Raw genomic sequence first — 7,303 nt, 5'->3', positions numbered from 1 at the left:
GGATTTTTATTTTGTGACTGGCGTGGTGCTCATAGAATATTTCAGAGCATGATTATCATTTGTTATATTATACATGTGTTCATAATGTTTGTGAGTACATTCAAACTACTCACTGGCTTGTCCCTGGCTATTGTCTTGGCCAAATTTCTTGCATGGAGAGGAGCATTGCGATGACAGCCCCAGAACCTACGCAATGGTAATAGCAGCCTCATGAAGATAGGAGTTATCCAGGTCAGTTGTTCCTGTGGGAAATAGTGTCCCATAGACGCTGATGAACCACAAACCGCTTCCGCTATCAGCCACTAGAAACCTTGTGTTGTACTCATAGGCCAGAATGGTCTTGTACTACATATTATGTATTTTGCATGGAATTTCTGTATCAAGTTGGCGCCTCATAAGCTAACAGTAATCCTGGGGCTGGTGAGCACAAGGACCATTTTCTAGGAAATATATCTTGGAAATCCGGTCCTGACAAATACCTACTATATTCCAACTTATCTACGGTTCATACCCTCTGATACTACTCATAGATTCGTCAAAATAAGCAAACAGCAGATAGAAAACAGAATCTGTCAAAAACAGAATAGTCTGTAGTAATCTGTAACTCTCGAATACTTCTGTAACTCCAAATATCACTACAAAAAAAATAAACTTCCGTGATGATACGTGTTTGTCACAGTAGGTCACGTTTTCTGTCATGCATGTACACCCATGACGATTTTATGACAGAATCAAGATAGTCATACCTGTGCTGTCGTAGAAGTGTTCCATGAACTTACCAAAATTATCATCAGGGAAGTGTCCACTTCCATGACGACAAATCGCCCGTCACAGAAGTGCTTTCGTCAAGGGTGACCGACACGTCGCATCCACCGTAACGTTACCCCGTTAAGCTATCGGGTCTGGTTTTGGATCCGATAACCCGCTAACAGCCCCGACCAATTGGGATTTTCCACGTGTAAAATCATCATTGGCTGGAGGAAATAAGTGTCGGCTCATCGTTGGGACAGATGTCATCCACTCATTGGACAGAAGGCGCCTATGGTACGTCGACACGTGGCATGGCCCAACAGAGGCCCATTCCTGTGAAAATGCTGTAGCGACCCGACCTTAGACGGTCAAGTATCTGTGCTTAAGTGTCAGCCCTGGATCGGTATGCTGACACACACAGTACTCGAGGATTTATAACAGAGGTAAATCACATGTATAAAGTAACGTAAATACTATTACCTCAAATCCATATAGAGGAAGTAACAAGGTTGTGGATTCCCATCAACACCAACGGCAAAGTTGAGTGTAGAAATCGTAACCCTAACGTATCACTTACTCGTCGTAAGATTTCCTGCAAGATGAGACGTTGCAGCCATGTAGGTCAGTAGATTGCATGTACTAGCAAATTCACACCATAGAGCAAAGATGAATAACATCTATCACTACATGCATATTTGGCTGGTGGAAAGCTCTATGGTTAATGGTTTTTGCATAAAGCCAATTTTTCCCTACTGCAAAGGAATAAATTTTATTTAACTATCATGGTGGTTGTTAAACATTGAGAAGATAGACATCCTCTCAATCCCAATTAAGCATCATCATTAAACCCAACAAATTAAATTAAAGTAACATGATGAGATTCACATGATAATCCAAGTACTAGATACTCAAAACATCCATAACCGGGACATGGCTAACCATGATTAGTTTATACACTCTGCAGAGGTTTGCACACTTTTCCCCACAAGACTCGATCTCCTCCGTTAGTTTTCTCGCACTACATGGTGTTTGAGAAACGGATGACCGAGACATAATCTTTCAGAAGCGCTAGCACCTTACGATCGGGTAGACAGATACACCTACTTTCCCCAACATCTGCTAGTCTACCACTGTAAGAGTTCGCACGACTTAATCAACTATGCTAGAGCCCATAGTAGCTTGTGGCTGCACACAGAAGTTTCTAGCATGAATAATCTCATGGTCCATTTGAGCCTGGGTGGCGGTTCAAAAGAAGTAGGCAATCGCTGCAATACCCAAGTGCCTCAATCCACCCAGATGTGTATGAAAGTTGCCACCTTAAATAAACCATTAATTAACAATTTCTCATCTGTCATAGATTCACTCACCCAATCCACGTCTACTAGCATAGCATGGCAATATAATCAAACGTAGAAGTAACTCCCAAGGGTTTGATAATATAACAGGTAATAGTTACTACCCCATCTACTTCCCAAAACCAACATATTAATCAGATCCTAACCATGCAATTGTTTGAGGATTGAAACTGATGAATAAAAAACGGGTATGAAAAGTATGATCAAAGTGTGAACTTGCATGTACTGTTGATGAAGATGATTCGCACTCAACTCCTGATAGTTATATTCATCTCACTCCGTTCAATCTACCGGAAGCAAGAAATAGTAACCACACATAAGCAATCACTCAAAGGATCATAGAGAACGAAGAAAACAAATCGAAAAACATTAAAACCAAGCAAATAACTCTTGAAGCATAAAACAATTTCTAATAGTACCCAAACTATGTGAATTTGGCCTTATTAGAAATTTTAGGTCAAGAGCTTCAATTCGCAAAAAGAATCAACTAAATCGGAGTTATAAACTCGAGTTACGATTAAACAAAGTTCAAATACTAAACTCTTTGAATTCAAAATTTAAAACTTTCAAAAACATGCTTAAGTTGTTTTACTGGATAGAGGGGATCATAACAAAGAAGTGGGCATTGGTTTCATTGGATTTGGATACACGGTGTAAAAGTTGTGAGCGTTTGAAAACCAAGGGCTAATTTGTAAATAATTATATTCACGGATAGGTCCCGGACATAAATAAATTGAAAAAGAAAAGACTAAATAATGAACGTTCACTGCTGAACCCTAAACTATGAATACGTTCGCTCCAGGGGCTTAGACCACAAAGGTTTGATAAATAGAGGATACCGGTTCGGAAAAAAATAGATCTAACCGCATCCCAAGATCTACGATCGGACAGGCGAGGGCGGCCGGTGGCTTACCGCGGCGACGGTGGCTGCCAGCAACGAGGGAGATGGCAGCGGCGGCTCGGATGTCGACGGGGCGGCGGCTCCGGTGGGTCTCCGGTGGCGGCGAAGGCGTCAGGGAGCTCGACACAGTGCGGCGGTGAGGATAGAGGGGACGGCCTCGGTCGGGAGGTGCGGGGCGACGACGAGGAAGTTTGGCGACGGCGGCAACTCCGGCGAGGTGGCGGCGAGATGCGGGAGGGGGCGGCGGCGCGAGCAGAGAGGAAAAGGGCGGCGGCGGCACGGCTTATATATAGAGGGGGGGTGAGGGGTTGCGTGGAGGAGGGGCAGGGGCCAAGGCGGCGGCGGGACGTGTCCCAGCCGGCGGCGGCGGACACCGTGCGGGAGGCGGAGACGGGACCGGTCGGCTGGCTGGGCTTCGGCCCAGTTGGCCCGGTCCAGAGAAGACGTTTTTTTAAATAAACATTTTTCTAGAAAAAACAAAAGTAAGAAAAACAAAATAAATAAAAATATTATATAGGCATATAATATATCAAAATTTTCAGAAAAAGATTTTCTACAACATGGACATTTTTCTAGCGTCAATAAAAGTCTATGAAAATTCTAACAAAGCAAAGAGTGCTACTGCTATAATACAAACCTCATAAAAATCATTTTAAAAAACCAAAATGACTTCGAGTTTATTTCTCTCCAATTTTCTGATGTAGGGAATCATTTTACCCTATTTCCATATATTTTTATTTTTGAGAAAAATAATTTGAATAACAACCAAATAACTCCAAATTGAAAATAATTTCCAAAAGGACTTTAAATTTGATCCTTTTAAACTCCCAACTCATATTTCATATGTTTTGAAGAAGTCATTTTATCTTCTCTCATGAAAATCATTGAGTTGCATGAAGTTTAAGAATTGGAAAATATTTCCGAATGAGATTCAAATCTTTTCAAAACCCCTTTCATTTAATTAAATGGAAGAACTCATATTATATTCACTCCAGGGTTTTGTGTTTGAAAAGTATTTGAATCCATGGAGATCAGAAAGCAAAGGTGAAAGTTTGGGAAAGTCCTTTTATTCCCTCTCATTTAACTTTCAAAAGTTTCAAATTTCACTCAATCAATCACACAACAATCAAACAAACAAACAATCTATCTATTTATTATAACATTCCAAAATTTAGAATTTTGGGATGTTACAAACCTACCACCCTTAAAATGAATCTCGTCCTCGAGATTCGGAGAGGCTAGCAAGAAATAGGTTAGGTTTGGGGTCTTCTCAAAATCCATCGATCATCACAGGGGTCTGGGGTGCTACCACCCTTAGAAGCATGGTTACGGTTCCATCAAAACTCTTATACTCCATCCTTATTGTTGACAGGGTCGGTCTTCTCAGATTCTCGGGAAAATTCCTTCTCGGGGCTCTTCCGGGAGTGGCATAACCTTTTTCCTCAATCCTTGTATCCTTTTCATATTGGTACGGTTATTCCATGACTGGGTCTTCTTAGCTGACGGGTCTGGCGCCAATACTAAACAACTATCGATATCTCATGGCGGTCAACAATTTATGGTTTCTCCTGCAGGAAATTGGTCTGGGCTTCATTCTCACCGCATGACCTACGATTGGCAGCAGCTGCCTTGTACTAGGGAAAAATACTTATACCATTCTAAGGTTCAAACAGGGTTTTGATTGTCGTCTCTCTACTATAGGTAAGTCACTCAGATTTACCATCCCACATAGCAAGACGAATAATAAGAGTAAGTGGGTATGGTGGTCAATCCATCCCGCACCCAAATCATTACCTTGTATATGGTTTAGCGAATCTCGCATTCTAACACTCGGTCATCCTCACAAGCATTGCAGAATTTCTCTTGTCAATGAACCAAGTTCGGATAATCCATTGATTCTGCAAGCCAAACAAACATCTATCGGTCATTCACAACTCTCAGGTTTTGCGCAAACTCCTATAAGATTATCGGTTGATAAAGGCATATCCTCTTCCAGGGTTTTTCCTTTAGTAAGAATATGCATGGTTCTTGGCAGGTCCCGGGGCCTGTGGGTTATGGCCCATCTCATCACTTGTAAACCTTGAACTCATCCTCAGGGCAACTGATCATTTTTCCAACATCCAGCTTCTTAGCATTCTTAAATCCATCCAATGGTACTGTCTTCCTTCCTTCCGTCTATTGGTATCACACTACAATGTGATTACTCAAACTCACCATGGAGTTACACTTGCACCATATTACCAACATTCTACCTCCTTTATATCCAATAGTACTCCTTCCCTTCATACTCTTGGGGTATTCCACATATCGAGATAAAACTCATACTTATTTTGTCCCTAGTCCACTCCGTGGAATATCATTTTCTTTACCAGGGGTCAAGGGTTCTCACAATTACTACCACCCTTGAAATGTTCCAATTCTTCCATAGACCATATTTCTCATATCCTCGAAAATGGTCAACAATCTTTCTCCATAGAGTAACAACTCATAAAATCCAAATCAGTACCAACAATGCCAAATTTCTTGATTCTCAAACTATTACAATCTCCTGCATTTCCATTACATGCCTCATCTCAACACCTCAATGTAAAAGAATTGTTCCCACTACTACTACTACATTCTTCTGTTGCTAACTCAATTATTCAGCACAACTCTCCTTCTCCTTGGGACAATCTCTTGCAAAGTGCACTGCTTCATTACAGAAGAAACATATTACTTCTGACAAGTCTCGTGGTTTCCTGTGACGCCCCCAATTCAATCGTACACTAATCATGCACACAAATGTGTACGACCAAGATCAGGGACTCACGGGAAGATATCACAACACAACTCTACAAATAAAATAAGTCATACAAGCATCATAATACAAGCCAGGGGCCTCGAGGGCTCGAATACAAGTGCTCGATCATAGACGAGTCAGCGGAAGCAACAATATCTGAGTACAGACATAAGTTAAACAAGTTTGCCTTAAGAAGGCTAGCACAAACTGGGATACAGATCGAAAGAGGCGCAGGCCTCCTGCCTGGGATCCTCCTAACTACTCCTGGACGTCGTCAGCGGGCTGCACGTAGTAGTAGGCACCTCCAGCATAGTAGGGGTCGTCGTCGACGGTGGCGTCTGACTCCTGGACTCCAGCATCTGGTTGCGTCGACCAGAAAGAAAGGAAAGGGGAAAAAAAGGGGGGAGAAAGCAACCGTGAGTACTCATCCAAAGTACTCGCAAGCAAGGAGCTACACTACATATGCATGGGTATATGTGTAAAGGGCCATATCGGTGGACTGAACTGCAGAATGCCAGAATAAAAGGGGGATAGCTAATCCTGTCGAAGACTACGCTTCTGGCAGCCTCCGTCTTGCAGCATGTAGGAGAGAGTAGATTGAAGTCCTCCAAGTAGCATCTTCAAGTAGCATCTCCAAGCAGCATCTCCAAGTAGCATCGCATAGCATAACCCTACCCGGCGATCCTCCTCTCGTCGCCCTGTAGAAAAGCGATCATCGGGTTGTCTGTGGAACTTGGAAGGGTGTGTTTTATTAAGTATCCGGTTCTAGTTGTCATAAGGTCAAGGTACAACTCCAAGTCGTCCTATTACCGAAGATCACGGCTATTCGAATAGATTAACTTCCCTGCAGGGGTGCACCACATAACCCAACACGCTTGATCCCATTTGGCCGGACACACTTTCCTGGGTCATGCCCGGCCTCGGAAGATCAACACGTCGCAGCCCCACCTAGGCAAAACAGAGAGGCCAGCACGCCGGTCTAAACCTAAGCGCACAGGGGTCTGGGCCCATCGCCCATAGCACACCTGCACGTTGCGAGGGCGGCCGAAAGCAGACCTAGCCTAGTGGCGTTCCAGTCCAATTCGGCACGCGCCGCTCCGTCGCTGACGTCTGAAGTGCTTCGGCTGATACCACGACGTCGGGATAACCATAACTACTCCCGCGTAGATGGTTAGTGCGTATAGGCTCGTAGCCAACTCAGATCAAATACCAAGATCTCGTTAACCGTGTTAAGTATCCGCGAACGCCGAACAGGGCCAGGCCCACCTCTCTCCTAGGCGGTCTCAACCTGCCCTGTCGCTCCGCCACAAAGTAACAGTTGGGGGCCGTCGGGAACCCAGGCCCACCTCTACCGGGATGGAGCCACCTGTCCTTTCAGCCCCCATCTCCGAACAGTATCACAGGTAATGTAACAGTATAAAGTATATAGTATATGCCCGTGATCACCTCCCGAAGTGATCACAGCCCAGTAGTATAGCATGGCAGACGGACAAGAGTGTAGGGCCACTGATGGAACAC

This window comes from Triticum aestivum, chromosome 3B (assembly GCF_018294505.1).
Source record: "Triticum aestivum cultivar Chinese Spring chromosome 3B, IWGSC CS RefSeq v2.1, whole genome shotgun sequence".
Lineage (NCBI taxonomy): Eukaryota > Viridiplantae > Streptophyta > Magnoliopsida > Poales > Poaceae > Triticum > Triticum aestivum.
The sequence above is the reverse complement of the archived record's forward strand: the minus strand, read 5'-3'. Positions refer to the sequence as shown.